General features: G+C 38.5%; 1 protein-coding gene across 5 annotated transcripts in view; it reads right to left on the reverse strand.

The window, feature by feature from the left end:
• Slc44a5 (solute carrier family 44 member 5) overlaps positions 1-18,179 on the reverse strand; it is a 349,067-nt gene that overhangs the window by 83,763 nt on the left and 247,125 nt on the right. The window lies entirely within an intron of this gene.

An 18,179-nucleotide genomic window follows, 5' to 3' on the forward strand; every position in this document is an offset into this window, starting at 1 on the left:
AAAAACAAAAACAAAGAAAACCCCAGAAAGTCATGAATATTTATTTGATGACCCTTAAAAATAACCTCAGAAATGTCAACTATTGATCATTAAGATGAATTCAGTAGGGAAATCTACCGATAATGTTGGTAAATCTTCACTTAGATAGGAGTCTTTACAAGTGCATGCACATGTATGTGTGTTAATGGAGCAGGATGGTAAGGAAGCAAATTTAAAGGAAAGGAGACACAAAGTGGGCAAGAACACAACTGAAGCTCTTAAACACCATTTGGTCACTCCATAATAAGACAAATACTGAAGCAAAAATATGTTCTGTAAGTAAGAAGAATAAAAGTTGAGTGGATGGGTGTGCATTGGAGTATGTGAGCTGTTTTGATTATAAGAGATAGGTTAAATTCTTGACTTATGCATAAGATTTTTAACTGGAGGAAGATGGCAGAGGAGAAGCTGGAGGCTAAACAAGCTCTCACATAGAAAGCAGTTTTAGTGTTCCAGTGAACAGTCCTAAGCTAGAGAATTACACCAAGTGTGCCACCACAGTACAGAGAGTTTGGCCAGGGAGGGAAAAGCCAGGCAGTTTGGTCAAGGAGACAGCCACCATACCAACAGAGAAAGTCCAGGACAAAGGCACCAGATGCAGTATACAAGCGGATTATACTCACCACCAACAAGAACTGACAAGGAGCAGAAATCTTCATCCTGCTGATCGCAGACCAGGGACAGCCCAGGACAAAGAGTCTGGCGTGAGTAGAACCCTGACATCCTCACTCCTTCTCACAGAGCACACAGAGCAAAGGTGGGAAGGCAGCTCCTCCCACACCACTGGAGAAGATCTCTATCTTTGACTGACAAAGGCCAGGTCGAGCAGCTAGCTCCAACCCAGGCCTTGGAAGGAAACAATTGGAGCCATTAGCAAGTCACAGGAACCTGACCTGACGTGTCAGGCTCAGCTCCACCAAAGGGAAAGTCACCTTGCCCAGGCAGAGGAATCTCCACTGTTTACCCAGTGACTTTCTTCACTGGGTAAACAGAAACAGAGGCTGCCCCTCCCTATGACAGCCTAGACAAACAATTAAAACTCAGTAAACATAAACCCTGAGAATTGCTGGGCTGGGCTCTGTGAGTGTCTCAAGAGCTAGCCCCTCAGGAAAAAGCTACTGTTTGCTGATAGGCCTCAGCCCTACCCAGAACCTAGCCTCATCACAGCATCTCCAAACTAGAGGAAACAGCCATCTTCCTCTTTTATGATAGTCAAAGCAGATCTCCCTCCCACTGAACTAGCCTGGGAGGAGGATCACAAAGTCCTGGGTAAGGCAAACCGATGTAAGAAATCAATCAAGCCACAGGAAAACCAAACAACCAAACACCACAAGCAGACCAGAGACTCCACCAGGAGACTAGTTACAGACACAGGGGAGATACAAGATCTTCCTCACCCCCCCCCACAAAAAAAAATCAAAGACCTCTTTTTACTACCTATTTATTATTTTTAAATTCTTTTCTTTTTTTCTTTCATAATTTTTATTTTAGGACTATGTGTGGGTGTGTCTGTGTGTGTCTGTGTTAAACTCTTTTGACCTTTGGGTACTTTTCTTCTTTTTCTTTCTCTTTCTCTTTTTCATTTCTTTCTTTTCTTTCTTTGTTACATGACTTAATTGCTGTTCTGCTCATCCCCAGATATATACCCATCAATTATTAGACCTTATCCCTCATTGTGTACATACTTAATCCAGAAACTTATTACTCAATTCACAACCTCTTAGGCTTAACTTCTTTAATAGTACTTTTATTTCTTTATACCTATATAACTTTCAAGTATACCAATTTTAAGATTTTTTATTTTTTATTTTTTCATTTTTCCTTTTTATCTTTCCCTTCCTCTCATCCTATCCTTTTCTTCCCTTAATATCATTTCTTTATACTTACATAATTTTTAAGTGTTTCATTTTTTAATGTAAATTTTTGTTCTTCCATTTTCCTTGTTTTTTTTTTTAATCTCTCACCTATCATTCTGTCTTATCCATTTCCCTATCTGAGATTAGGAGTTGGTTAAATTCACTCTCCTTTTGCCTCTGCACATCCCTATAATCCTATTTTTCCCCACAATTCTCCCTAAACCTAATAATTTCTGGTTTGCTGAATCGCTCTTGGATGTTCTTAGCCCATTAATCCATAGTTGTTTGATGCTGAATTGATTGTACCTGTTGAACTAGATTGTATCTGCAGCATTTTGACTGTTCAACTACAGGATTCTGGTTGATGCTTGTCTTAATATAGTGTTATAACACAAAACTCGTGTTATTTTCATACCAAATGAACAAGCTGGAAAAACACAAGAAAAATGACAAGTCCAGGTATCTCAGCTCCCACTCAGGATAATCAGGTATCAGAACAGTTAATGAATAATCAAAGGACTCAGTGTGAACGTGACAGGGAGTGAGATGAGGCTAAACAAAGATTAATACAGGAACTTCAGGAGCATGATGAGGATAACCAAAAATTAATACAGAAATCACATGAGCGTGAGGAAGCTACTCAAAGATTGGTACAGGAATTGAATGAGCAAGCTGAGAACAGTCAAAAAGAAAGACAGGAATTGTGTAAGCAGGCAGAGAACAGTCAAAGAGTAATACAAAAATTGCATGAGCATGAGGAAGCTAATCAAGAGTAACACAGGAATTGTGTGACCAGGATGAGAATAGACAAAGATCAATAGAGGCATTCATGGAATCCATAAACAGACAGCTGAAGGAATCCAGGGAGACCACAAAGGGAATGTTCAATGGATCCCATCAGAAGGAAAGGGAGTCCAAGGAAACCATAACTAATCAACTAAATGAGCTGAGAGTAAACATTGAACACCAAATTAAGGAAGTAAAGAAATTCATACAAGATCTAAATCAAGCTCCAACAAAGAATTTGAAGCTATCAAAGCTAACCAATTAAAAGGAAAGGAAATTAAAAAACAAAGTGGAGAGTCTTGACAGTATAACCTACAGTATAACCTGCAGAAGATCGAATCTCGGGGATTGAAGACAGCCTAGATATTATAGAGAAAGAACATACAATTATTCAAGACAAATCCAAGAAATATGATAGATTTATTCAACGTTTGAAAGACACTATCAAAGGCCTAATCTGAGGATAATGGGTATAGAGGAGCACCTAGAGACAGAAGTTAATGGTCTAGAAAAATTATTTCACAGGATCCTAGTAGAGAACTTCCCAAACATGCAAAAAGATAGGCATATTCAGATATAAGCAGCTTTTAGAACACCAAATAGACCAGACCATCACATTATAATCACACAGGGTCAATTCAGACCATGGAAAGGATCCTTAAAGCTGCCAAGGAGAAAAGATCAATCACCTATAAAGGGAAACCAATTAGAATCACCTCAGATTTCTCAGCAAAGACAATTAAAGCAAGGAGAGCCTGGAATGATGTGTGCCACACCCTAAAGACAAGCAACTATCAACCAAGAATACTGAACCCAGCTAAACTCTCCTTCATAACAGAAGATCAAATAAAAACCATCCATAGCAAAGAAAAACTGAAACAATATATCTCCACCAAACCAGCCCTACAAAAGATACTTAAAGATGTTCTACACATAGAAAATCAACAAGATCACAATAAAGGCCAAGAAACCTCACCCAAACTGAGAATCCAAGAACCAAAGGAAGAACCCTGTTATTGCATCCCCCAAGATGGTGAGTAACATTGCAGGAACTCCCAAACACTTCTCAGTTCTAAATCTCAACATTAATGAACTAAACTCTCCAACTAAGCAATATAGACTGTCTAGTTGGATGAAAAAGGATCCTTCTATCTGCTGCCTTCAAGAGTCACATCTTCCCCACAAAAACAAACATATTCTGAAAGTGAAAGGTTGGAATAAAATCTACCAAGCAAATGGCCCCCATAAACAGGCAGGAGTTACAATCCTAATATCAGATAAAATAGACTTCAAATTAAAATTAGTGAGAAGAGAAGGGGTTCCGGGAAGATGGCGGAAGAGAAGCTGGAATCTAAGCAAGCTCTCGCATAGAAAGCAATTTTAGAGTTCCAGTGAACAGTCCTAAGCCAAGGAATTACACCAAGTATGCCATCACAGGACAGAGAGTTAGGCCAGAGAGGGGAAACCCAGGCAAGGAGACACTTCTGAGCTCTTGCCAGCAGCTGCCGTGGTGGTGGCTCACTCCTTCTCAGGGAGCAGAGGAGGGAAGGCCACCCCTCCCCCCCCCAGCACCGGAGATCTCCATCTTGGATACCGACAAAGCTCGGAGGAGCTGCTAGCTCCAACTCAGGCCTTGGAATAAAACGAGTCATTTAGCAGGTCACAAGAACTTAACAGTGGCGTGACCTGCCAGACTCAGCTCCACCCAGGGAAAAGTCACCCAGCTCGGGCGCCAGCCCTAGTAGTGGCTTTCTTCACTGGGTAATCAGAGCCAGAGGCTGCCCCTCCCTCTAGCAGCCTTGACAATCAATTGAAAATCAGTAAACAGAAACCCTGAGAATGGCTACAGGCTGGGCTCTGTGAGTTTTTCACAAACTAGCCCCCGGGAAAAGCTACTGTCTGTTGAAAGGCCTCAACTCTACCCAGAACCTAGCCACATCACTGCATCCCCCTCTTTTGTGATACTAAAAGCAGATCTGCCTCCCAATGAACAACCTTGGAAGGAGGATCGCCAAATCCTGGGTAAAGCAGAGCATTTTTCTGCCTGTTGGAACAAACTGACTTAAGAAACCAACCAAGCCACAGGACCACAAGCAGACCAGAGACTCCAACAAGAGGCTGGTTACGGACACAAGGGAGATACAGGATTTTCCCCACACCTCCCAAAAAAAATCAAAGAAAAAATTGTTTTCCAGAAACTTTTTTTCCTCTTATAATTTTTATTTTAGGGATACGTGAGTGTGCGTTTTTCTTTCTCTTTTTTTTCTTTTTTAATTATTTTTTTGTTTTTTGTTTAGTTCTACTGAACTTCTCATCTTTTTTCTTCCTTTCTTATCCTTTTCACCATCTCCTCTCTTTCGTTCTTCTTTATATGACTTAATTCTTGTCCTGCACATCCTCAGATAAACCCGTAGTTGACTATTAGACCCTATCCCCCATTGTGTACACATTTAATCCACAAATTTATTACTCAATTCAAAACCTCTAAGACTTAAATTCCTTAATAGCAGTACTACCTCTTTATACCTATATAATATTTTAAGCAATTTTATTTTAAATTTTTCACATTTCCTTTATATCCCTCCCCTTCTCTCAAAATATTCACATTCTTCTCTAAATAGATTGTTATCGAATTTACATAATTTTATTAATTTTTACTTTTCTATTTTTTCTGGTCTCTTTTCTTTTCCCTTTCCCTTTCTTCTTTTTTTCTCTCTCTCTACTTTCATCCTACCCAACCTATTTCCTGATATGAGATTAGGACTTAGTTAACTCTCCCTGAGCCTCCCCACATCAATCTATTCCTATTTTTTACCCACATCTCTCCCTAACCCTAAAAATTTCTGGTCTTCCAAATTCTTCTTTGCAGTTTGTAGCCCATTAACATAGTTGTTTGATGTTGAATAGATGTATGTGTTGAACTAGATTGTATCTGTAGACAATTGACTGTGCAAATTCAGACTTTGGTTGATGGTTGCCTTAAGATAGTGTTCTAGCACAAAACTGGTGCTATTTTCATCTCAAATGGGCAGAGTAAGCCGGAAAAACACAAGAAAAATGGCAAATCCGGGTATCTCAATTCCCAATCTTGATAATCAGGGGACAGAACAGATAATGAATAATCCAGAGGAGAATTCCCAAATAGCTCTACAAACACTGCTGGCAAACATGATAAATGAAAAGATTGAAAGCATACAAAGGACTCTGTATGAGTGTGATAGGGAGAGAGAGGAGGCAATCCAAAAGTTTATACAGGAATATCATAAGCGTGAGGAAGCTAAGTGAAGTAAGCCAGGCCCAAAGAGGCATAGGTCCCATGGTTTCCCTTATTTGCAATATCTAGTATAGGTATGAGTCAAGCGGAAAAGGTCAGATAATGTGATGTTAGGAAAATGAACCCTTAAATATCTATTTTAATGTTTTTGTTTCTTTCATGCATGTGTTTCTAACGCATTTATAAGATTAGTTCTTTGTTGCTTTGTATGTCCCTCCCCCACAGTGTAACCCCTGCTTTCACTATATTTGATGTCAGTATAACATGTGGAGGAGATGGGGACAAACAAGTCGTTTAAGGATTCAGGTGGACCTGTTGCAACAATGAGAAGTACAAAATGTCATGTCAAAACCAATTTTACAATGTCGGTGTGTGGGGGGGGAGGGGGGTATAATTGGGTGGGGGGAGGGGGGAGGCTGGGAAGGGAGGTGAAGGGTAAACAAAGGAGGAGGCTGCAATGCTTGGTAAGAAATGTATGCATTATCCTGCCCATGTAATTGTAGCCCCTCTGTACAGTATGTTCTCAAATAAAATAAAATTAAATTAAAAAAAAAACGGATACAGGATTTGCATGAGCAGCTTGAGAATACTCAAAGGGAAAGGCAGGAATGGTGTGAGTAGGCTGAGAACACTCAAAGAGAATTACAGGAATCCCACGAACGGGAGGAAGCTAATCAAAGAGTAATACAGGAATTAAGAGAGCAGGAAGAGAATACACAAAGATCACTAAAGGCATTCATGGAATCCATTAACAAAGAGCTGAAGGAAGTCAGGGAGACCACAAAGGGAATGCTGAATGGAACCCAACAGAAGAAATGGGAGTCCAAGGAAACCATAACCAATCAACTAAGTGATTTGAGAATAAACACTGAAAACCAAATTAAGGAAGTAAAGAAGTTCATACAAGATCTAAAACAAAGCTTCAAAAAAGAATTTGAAGCCATCAAAGCTGACCAATTAGAAGGAAAAGAGATAAAAAACAAAGTAGAAAGTCTTGACAGCAAGTTAGACCATGCAGAAGATCGAATCTCAGGGATTGAAGACAGCCTAGATATTATACAGAAAGAACTTACAACCATCCAAGAAAAGTCCAAGAAATATGATAGATCTATCCAACACTTGGAAGACAGCATCAGAAAGACTAATCTAAGGATAATGGGTATAGAGGAGCACCTAGAAACAGAAGTTAATGGCCTAGGAAATTTGTTTAACAAGATCCTAGCAGAGAACTTCCCAAACACGCAAAAAGATAGGCCTATTCAGATACAAGAAGGTTTTAGAACTCCAAATAGACCAGACCAGAATAGGACATCCCACCGTCACATTATAATCCACACAGGATCAACTCAGACCCAGGAAAAGATCCTTAAAGCTGTCAAGGAGAAAAGATTAATCACCTATAAAGGGAAACCAATTAGAATCACCTCAGATTTCTCAGCAGAGACAATCAAAGCAAGAAGAGCCTGGAATGATGTATACCATACCCTAAAAACAAACAACTATCAACCAAGAATACTGTACCCAGCTAAACTCTCCTTCATAACTGAAGGCCAAATAAAAACCTTCCATAGCAAAGAAAAATTGAAACAATACATCTCCACCAAACCAGCCTTACAAAAGATTCTTAAAGATTTCCTACACATAGAAAACCAACAAGACCACAATAAAGGCCAAGAAACTGCACCCAAACTGAGAATCCAAGAACCGTAGGAAGAACCCAGTTTTCACAGCCCCCAAGAAGGTGGATAACATGGCAGGAACTCCCAAATACCGCTCAGTCCTATCTCTTAACGTTAAAGGACTTAACTCACCAATTAAGCGACATAGACTGTCTGGTTGGATTAAAAAAAAAGACCCTTCTATCTGCTGCCTGCAGGAGTCACATCTTGCCCGTAAAAACAAACACATTTTCAATGTTAAAGGCTGGAACAAAATCTACCAAGCAAACGGCCCTCATAAACAGGCGGGAGTTGCAATCCTAATATCAGATAAAATAGGCTTCAAATTAAAATTCGTGAGAAGAGATAAAGAAGGTCACTACATACTAATTAAGGGATCTCTCCTTCAGGAGGATATTACAATTCTAAATATCTATTCGCCAAACAATGGAGCACCCAAATTTATCCAAGAAACACTACTTTCCCTCAAATCCCATATAGATCCAAAGACATTAATTGTTGGGGATTTTAACACACCACTCTCCCCACTAGATAGATCATCTCGGCAAAAACTCAACAGAGAAACTGCAGATCTAAGCAGCTGCATAGATCAACTAGATTTAACAGATATCTACCGAACATTTCACCCAGCAGCATCAGAATACGTTTTTCTCAGCCGCACATGGAACATTTTCTAAAATAGACCACATTTTAGGCCACAAAGCAAACCTGTCTGAATTCAGAAACATTGAAGTTATACCTTGCATTCTCTCTGACCACAAGGGAATAAAATTAGAACTCAACACCAAAAGCCACCAAAGAAAGTCCGGTATCACATGGAGGCTGAACAACACACTGCTGAACCACGAATGGGTCATGGAAGAGATTAGAAAGGAAATTCAAATGTTCATGGTATTCAACAAAAATGAACACACAAAGTACCAGCTCCTCTGGGACACAGCAAAGGCAGTATTCAGAGGCAAGTTTATAGCTCTGAGCTCCTACATCAACAAAATGGAGAGATCTGAAACCAACAATTTAATGACACATCTAAACCTCCTTGAAAAAGAGCAGCAAGATAAACCCAAATCCAGTAGATGGAAAGAAGTAATTAAAATTAAATCAGAATTAAATGAATTAGAATCCAAAAAAACTATAGAAAGAATCAACAAAACAAAGAGTTGGTTCTTCGAAAAACTTAACAAAATTGACAGACCCTTAGCAAACCTTATCAGAAAAAGGAGAGAACACACCCAAATTAATAAACTCAGAGATGAGAATGGAAACATCACCACGGAAACAACCAAGATTCAGAACATTATAAGGGAATACTTCTCAAAACTTTATGCTAATAAGTTTGAGAACTTGACAGAAATGGACCTTTTCCTAGCAAATATTGACATGCCAAAACTAAACCAAGATGAGTTAAACCAGCTTAACAGGCCCATATCAAGCATTGAAATAGAAACAGCAATAAGAGACCTCCCAGCTAAGAAAAGTCCAGGACCAGATGGTTTTACAGCGGAATTTTACAAGGCCTTCAATGCAGAGCTCACACCAATACTCCTTCAACTCTTCAATGAAATTGAGAAAGTTCACTACCGAACACATTCTATAAAGCCGTCATAACCCTCATCCCAAAACCAGGCAGGGACTCATCAAAGAAAGAGAACTATAGACCCATTTCTTTGATGAACATTGATGCAAAACTTCTCAACAAAATTTTAGCCAATCGACTTCAACAATTCATCCAAAAAATCATACACCACGATCAAACAGGATTCATTTCAGGGAGATGCAAAGCTGGTTCAATATATGTAAATCAATTAATATTATTCATCACATCAACAGGAGCAAGAATAAGAACCACATGGTTATCTCAATAGATGCAGAAAAAGCATTCGACAAGATCCAACACCCCTTTATGATGAAGGTTTTGGAAAAATTAGGAATCCATGGAACATTCCTCAATACAATAAAGGCTGTATATGACAAACCTACAGCCAGCATTATACTTAATGGTGAAAAACTAAAACCATTTCCTCTTAACTCAGGAACAGAACAAGGATGTCCACTCTCTCCACTTCTCTTCAATCTAGTATTAGAATGCCTAGCTACAGCAATAAGACAAGATGCAGACATAAAGGGGATCCAAATAGGGAAAGAAGAAATAAAACTCTCCCTCTTTGCAGATGACATGATCTTGTATTTAAAGAATCCCAAAGAATCCACTCCCAAATTACTCAAGCTGATTCAAAACTTTGGCAAAGTAGCAGGTTATAAAATTTCTGTATGCCAACAATGAGAAAAGTGTGGCTGAAATTAGGAAAGCCACTCCATTTATAATAGCCCCACAAAAAATAAAATACCTAGGAATAAACTTAACCAAAGAAGTGAAAGACCTCTATGATGAAACTTTAAAATCTTGAAAAAGGAAATTAAAACAGAACTTAGAAAATGGCAAAACCTCCCATGCTCCTGGATTGGAAAGATTAACATCGTGAAAATGGCAATACTTCCCAAGGCTATCTACAAATTCAACGCGATACCTATCAAAATTTCAACCTCATTCTTCAAGGAAATAGAAGAGGCAATCCAAACATTCATATGGAACAATAAAAGACCCCGAATAGCAAAAACGCTCCTCAACGGAAAGAACACTGCTGGAGGAATATCAATACCAAATTTCAAACTCTACTATAAAGCCATAGTAATCAAAACAGTTTGGTATTGGCATAAGAACAGACCTCAGGACCAATGGAATAGAATTGAAAACCCAGAAATGAACCTACAGACCTATAGCCATCTAATCTTCAATAAGGGAGCTAAAACAATAGAATGGAAGAAAGACAACCTCTTCAGTAAATGGTGCTGGCAACATTGGTTAGCTACTTGTAGAAAACTAAAGCTAGATCCTTATATATCACCCTGCACCAAAATCAACTCCAAATGGATCAAAGACCTCGAAGTCATGTCAAAAACGAGCTTTACAATGTTGGTGCGTGGGGGGGGGAAGCGGGGAGGATTGGGTGGGGGGGTGGGGGGGAGGCTGGGAAGGGATGTGAAGAGTAAACAAAGGAGGAGGCTGCAATGCTTGATAAGAAATTTATGCATTAACCTGCCCATGTAATTGTAACCCCTCTGTACAGTGTGTTCACAAAAAATAAAATTAAAAAAATAAAATAAAATTAGTGAGAAGAGATAAAGAAGTTCGCTACATACTAATTAAGGGATATCTCCTTCAGGAGGGAATTATAGTTATAAATATCTATTCACCAAACAATGGAGCACCCAAATTTATCCAAGAAACACTACTTTCCTTCAAACTCTCATAGATCCAAAGACATTAATTGTTGGGGACTTTAACACACCACTATCCCCACTAGATAGATAACTCGGCAGACATCTACTGAATATTTCACCCAGAAGCATCAGAATACACGTTCTTCTCAGCAGCACACAGAACATTTTCCAAAACAGACCACATTTTAGGTCACAAAACAAACTTGTCCAAATTCAGAAACATTGAAATTATGCCCTGCATTCTCTCAGATCACAAGGGAATAAAATTAGAACTCAACACCAAAAGCCACCAAAGAAAGCTCATGGATGCTGAACAACACACTATTGAATCACCAGTCGGTCAGGAAGAGATTAGAAAGGAAATTCAAATGGTTCATGATATTCAACAAAAATGAGCACACAAATTACCAGCTCCTCTGGGACACAGCAAAGGCAGTACTCAGAAGCAAGTTTATAGCTCTGAGTTCCTACATCAACAAATTGGGGAAATCTGAAACCAACAATTTAATGAGACATCTGAACAGCAAGCTAAATGCCAATCCAGTAGACTGAAAGAAATAATTAAAATTAAATCAGAATTAAATGAATTAGAAACCAAAAAAAAAAAAAAAAAACCAAAGAATCAACAAAACAGGCCCATATCAAGCACTGAAATAGAAACAGCAATAAGAGACCTTCCATCTAAGAAAAGCTCAAGACTGAATGGATTTACATCGGAATTCTACAAGGCCTTCAAAGCAGAACTCAGACCAATACTCCTTCAACTCTTCAATGAAATTGAAACAGAAAGTTTACTACTGAACTCTTTCTATGAAGCCATCATAACCCTCATCCCAAAATCAGCAGGGACTCATCAAAGAAAGAGAACAATAGACCTATTTCTTTGATGAACATGGATGCAAAACTTCTCAACAAAATTTTTGCCAATCGACTTCAACAATTTATCAAAAAAATCATACATCCCGATCAAATAGGATTCATTGCAGTGATGCAAAGCTGGTCCAATATATGCAAATCAATTAATATTATTCATGCCATCAACAAGAGCAAGGATAAGAACCACATGGTTATCTCAATAGATACAGAAAAGGCATTTGACAAGATCCAACACCCGTTTATGATGAAGGCTCTGGAAAAGTTAGGAATCCATGGAACATTCCTCAATACAATAAAGGCTGTATATGACAAAACTACAGCCAGCATTATATTTAATGGTGAAAAACTAAAGCCATTTCCTCTATACTCAGGAATAAGACAAGGATGTCCACTCTCTCCACTTCTCCTCAATTTAGTATTAGAATGCCTAGCTACAGCAATAAGACAAGATGCAAACATAAAAGGGATCTAAATAGGGAAAGCTGAAATAAAACTCACCCTCTTTGCAGATGACATGATCTTGTACTTAAGAATCCCATGGCAAAACAGCAGGGTATAAAGTTAACCCTCAAAAATCAATGGCTTTTCTGTATGCCAACAGTGAGAAAAATGTGGCTGAAATCAGGAAAGCAACTCCATTTATAATAGCCCCACAAAAAAAATACCTAGGAATTAACCAAAGTGAAGGACTTCTATGATGAAAACTTCAAAAACCTGAAAAAAGGAAATCAAAACAGAACTTCGAAAAAGGAAAACCTCCCATGCTCCGGGATTGGAAGGATCAACATCATGAAAATGGCAATACTTCCCAAGGCTATCTACAAATTCAATGTGATACCTATCAATATTCCAACCTCATTCTTCAAGGGAATAGAAGAGGCAATCCAAAAATTCATATGGAACAATAAGAGACCCCGAATAGCAAAAACGATTCTTAACAGAAAGAACAGTGCTGGAGGAATATCAATACCAAATTTCAAACTCTACTACAAAGCCATAATAATCAAAACAGCTTGGTACTGGCACAAGAACAGATCTCAGGACCAATGGAGAAGAATTGAAAACCCAGAAATGAACCCACAGACCTATAGCCACCTATTCTTCAATAAGAGAGCTTAAAAAAAAAGAATGGAAGAAAGACAGCCTCTTCAGTAAATGGTGCTGGCAAAACTGGTTAACTATTTGTAGAAAACTAAAGTTAGATTCTTATATATCACCCTGCACCAGAATCAACTCCAAATGGATCAAAGACCTCAGAGTCAAAGGAGACACCCTGAAAACATTACAGGAAGGAATAGGAGAAACCCTAGGTCTCCTTTGCACAGGCCAAAATTTTCTTAATAGAGACCCAGAAACACAACAAATCAAAGAAATGTTGGACAAATGGGATTGCATGAAGTTGCAGAGCTTCTGCATGGCAAAGAACATAGCTAGCAAGATCAATAGAAAGCCCACAGATTGGGAGAACATCTTCACTAGCCATACAACAAATAAGGGTCTCATATTAAAATATACGTGGAACTCAAAAAATTAAATACCTCAACAACAAATCCTCAAAGGAACAACCACCCCATTAATAATTGGGCTAAAGACTTAAAGAGAGACTTTTCTGAAGAGGAAATAGGAATTGGCAATAGACACATGAAGAAATGCTCAACTTCTCTAGCCATAAAAGAAATGCAAATCAAAACAACATTGAGATACCACTTCACCCCAGTTGGCATGGCTATAATCAAGAACTTTAATAACAACAGATGCTGGAGGGGATGTGGACAAAGGGAACCCTACTGCATTGTTGATGGGAGTGTAAACTTGTTCAACCACTTTGGAAAGCAGTATGGAGGTTCCTCAAAAGACTCCACATAGAGCTCCCCTATGACCCAGCAATCCCACTTTTGGGCATTTACCCGAATGATCACGAACAAGACCATACTAAAGCTACCAGCACAACTATGTTTATTGCAGCATTATTTACCATAGCTAAGCTATGGAACCATCCCAGATGCCCCTCAGTAGATAATGGATCAAGAAAATGTGGTATATATACACAATGGAATGCTATACCTCCATCAGAAAGAATGACATTGCCTCATTTGTTAGGAAATGGAAAGACTTGGAAAAAATCATATTAAGTGAAGTAAGCCAGGCCCAAAGAAACATAGGTCCCATGGTTTCCCTTATTTGCAATAACTAGTATATATCTGACACAAGCCACAAAGGTCAGATGAGATGATGTTAAGCGATATGAACCCCAAGATAAGGACACAAGTGGTTTTTTTCTTTCTTGCTATCATTTCTAGCATATTTACAAGGTACCACATGATTTTTTGTTGCTTTTCATGTCCCTCCCCTATGTTATGACTCCTGTTTTCACTGTATTTGATGTTTATATAATTTGGGGAGCAGAAGGGATAAAACAAATTGTTTAAATAGGGATACAGGCTGATCCATTGCAAAAAAGGAAATATACAAGACGCTCTTTCAAAAAAAAAACTTTAGAATTTAGTGGGGTGGGGCAGAGAGGAGAATGTAGTTGTGGAGGTGGGAGGGAAGGGATGGTATGGAAAAAACAAAGGAGGAGGCAACAATGCCTGATAAGAAATGTACTCACTATCCTTGCTCATGTGATTGTAACCCCTCTGTACATTATTTTCACAATAAAAAACTTATTTTCTTAAAGGTTTTAACTGGTAGGGAAGGGATGTCCGATATAGCCAAAGGCAGTATAAGAATAAAGGCACAGCCTGGCACCTGTGTAATCCTAGCTACTCAGGAGGCTGAGATCTGAGGATCCTAGTTTGAAGCCAGGAAATTCCTTGAGACTCTTATTGCCAATTAATCGCAAGAAAACTGGAAATGGCACTGTGGATCAAGTGGTAGAGTGCTGGCCTTGAGCTGAAGAGCACAGGGACAGTGCCCAGGACCAGAGTTCAAGCCCCATGACTGACTAAAAAGAAAAGAAAAGAATAATGACACAGAATTTAGCACATATGACAGTTACAAAAAGAAAGCACAGGTAGTTAGAATTCTCATTAGATAAAAATGATTAAAAGAACAGATTAGTGCTGTGAAACATACAACAAAATCAGCGTATTCTTTCATTCACCTAACATGAATTGGGTACCAACACTAGGCCAGGTGTTGTAGTAGATGCTTCAAATATACTGGTGAGACAGACAGGAAAGATATAATCAGGGAGATGACAGTTTAGTGTCTCATATATATGTATATAATATATATAAAATACATAATATGTATATATTATATATGTCATATAATATATATTAGTGTCTTATAATCTTTTTGAAGAAATTGTTGGGGGCTGTTTCCTAAAGAAGAAAGAGTATGTACAAAGAACTTGAGGGTAAATAGTACCAGAGTGTGTACTGGGCGCTGACAAGTAGAGTGAATAAAAGACAGGGCAGAAGGAAGCAAGGACAGGAGTGGAATACCAGTGAAGGACCACAACACCCCTTGGTGAGGAAGAGTATGAGTTGTCTATCAGATAGATCCACAGTGGGAATATCCCAGATATTCCAGAATATCCCAGAAAGGACCTGACAGTTCATGTCTCACTCTGCCCCATATCTCATTTGTCTAGAACAACATTACTCTAACATTGATACAAGAACAACTACTAACACCCCCAATTTAGCTCACTCCCTTAGTATTTCACTTCATTTTCTGTTGAGGAGAAGTCTAACAAAGTCATATTTTTATTCTATACCAGGATGCAGATTAGGAGGCATGGAGTGTGGGAGCCCAGAAAGTAGGAGCTGTGGTGGGGAGCGGAGGCTGAGCTAAGTGGTGGCAACCCAGAGTAGAATGCCACCTGGCCACTTTTACCATATTTGCCTTGCCAGCTTCCCACACAAATCTTTTCCTAGACCTTCAGGATAGTGGATAAATGCCATCACAGAGGGAGAGTTTACAACTCTACAAATATGTCTCATAACTGCATGGTTGTGAATAGGTTTCTCTAATCATTTTTCACACAAAGGAAAAAGGAGGTGCTTGCGTATCATTATACTTCTCTCTCTCTCTCTCTCTCTCTCTCTCTCTGTCTCTGTCTCTGTCTCTGTCTCTCTGTCTCTCTGTCTCTCTGTCTCTCTGTCTCTCTGTCTCTCTGTCTCTCTGTCTCTCTCTCTCTCTCTCTCTCTCTCTCTCTCTGTTTTGAAAGCACTCTGATCTACTTTTTGGGGGCATCAACTTGATAAAAGTATAGGGTTTTTTTTTCCTGAGCCATTTGGAGATCAAAGATCATCTTTTTTCAGGTTTCTGCTGTGAATGCAGTTAGCCGGCAACTGTCTTTTCTGTAATGGACATAAAGGTTTGCTCTATTGTTGGTTTTAGTGCCTCAGGGCCACATCAAAAGACAGCTGGCCTTGAATGTTCATAGATGTAGACTGCCGATTATTAACAATACATGTGACAAGTTAGGGAATTGGGCTGTTTCTAGCTCTTGTCAACTACATCTAAGTGGGCAAAGGCACTGGAAAGAACAGAGAAGAAACGAGAAAAGTGACTAAAGGCAAGACAAAACAGGAAAGAAGTAGGCTGAAAAGGCACTCAGAGGATGAGAAAAAGGTCAAAAAAGAATAGGATGCCTTATGAAAATCCAAACCATGAAAGGCTGAGAAGGAAAACGATAGACAAGAAGAAATTTGAGAAATTATATCAAGAAGAATATAGAAAAAATCCCTTTATGATACAGGAAAAGGAAAATAAGCAGATGCTACACAATATGGAAGCTGGCTAGAATCTGTCTAAATTTAGAGAAAAGAAAAGCAGATGCTTGTCCATTTATAAAGGTAGCATTTTATGTGTGAGCAGGAGATAACAAAATGGAAATTGGTATTTATTTACCTTACATTTATTTCATTTGTTTTTACTTTATAGTTTCAAATATACATAATGGAATTCTACTTGTCCATCTGAAAGAATGTCATTGTGCCATGCATATGGAAATGGAAAGACTTGAAAAAATTCTAAGTGAAGTAGGCCAGACCAAGAGAAACAACAGGTTACATAGTTTCCCTCATTTAGGGGAGCTAGAATGTACCTATAAACCTGTAAGTAAATACACTGGGTGGTATGCAAGTGGTTACAAATGAAATAACTGAAGCATAATAGGCTTTATAAACAGTGCAAATAATGTAATTCTTTAGGAAGAACTAAGTACCAGTAGGTAGAAGAATGAATGGGAGTGTACCATGCGGGAAAGAATGCATTGTATATACCACAGAATTGAGAAAGAATAAGGGAAGGGGAGGGTTAAGGAGAGTGAAGATGTTGAAGAGATGACATAGTTTGAGATGCAGTGTAAATATAAATTGCTTCACTAAATGGCAAAGCAAATTCAATACATATCCCAAAACATAAGGAAAATGAGGGAAGGGGTGAAGTGGGAGAGGTAGGTAAGAATAATGAAAGGGGTGACATTGATCAAGAGTCACTGCATTTATAAACTGCTTTGTTGAATAGCAACAGTTCTGTACAACTACTTAAAGATAATACAAATATGCAAAACAAAATGAGGACTGTCCACTAAAGTCTTTGAGTTTGTTGTTCCCTCCCCAAAATATTGAGAATTGTTTTGTTGTTGTTGTTGTTGTTTTCTTCACTCGGGACATTCCCAGAAGAACAGAAATTTTCATTTGGAGCTTTGGAATGCAGCTTTCTGTCATTTTCTGCCTCATCCTGCTGCAAGCAGAAAGATACTCCAAATATAAGCCACTTCCACATGTGTGTTTTCACCATAATATAAAGATTTGCCTTAAAAATCAGTCTGTGAATTTTGGTTCTATCTACCATTAACACTTGGCAAAAATCTTTGCCTGGTGCCCAGCACAAAGTTGTTATTTCTATTCACAACACAGAATTGGAGTGAAGGACATCAATCATGCAACCTCTATAAAACATGTGTAAATCCTTGTAGAAAAGGGGGTTAGAAGTATATATCCATTAAGCATGTATCCACAAACATATTAACTAAAGACTGGTATGTGCAGGGGAAGGTTACTGCCTTTTAACTCCTTTTAACAACTAACATCTTAACAAAACAAATAGTAGGAATCTGGAACATGTTTATTTAGGGTAGAAGGGCAGCGATGGGAGGGAGAGGAGACAAATGGAGAGTGGAAGAGTGGGTGAATGCAGTCACAATATTCAGTGTACATATGTGAAAATTGAACCAGATAAATTGAGGAAATGTGTGGGGTTGGGAGAGATGCAGTGGAAAAAGAAAAAGAAAAGTGGCGTGACATTGATCAAGATACATTGTACTGACACTGACATGATAATTGAAACCTTTCATATGAATACTTACAGGTAATTAAAAAAATAACGGAGAAAGACAAATATGCCCATATATATGTGTGTAGAAAA

This window comes from Dipodomys merriami, unplaced genomic scaffold (genome assembly GCF_024711535.1).
Source record: "Dipodomys merriami isolate MVZ:Mamm:240054 unplaced genomic scaffold, mDipMer1.0.p SCAF_7, whole genome shotgun sequence".
In the NCBI taxonomy this organism is placed as follows: domain Eukaryota; kingdom Metazoa; phylum Chordata; class Mammalia; order Rodentia; family Heteromyidae; genus Dipodomys; species Dipodomys merriami.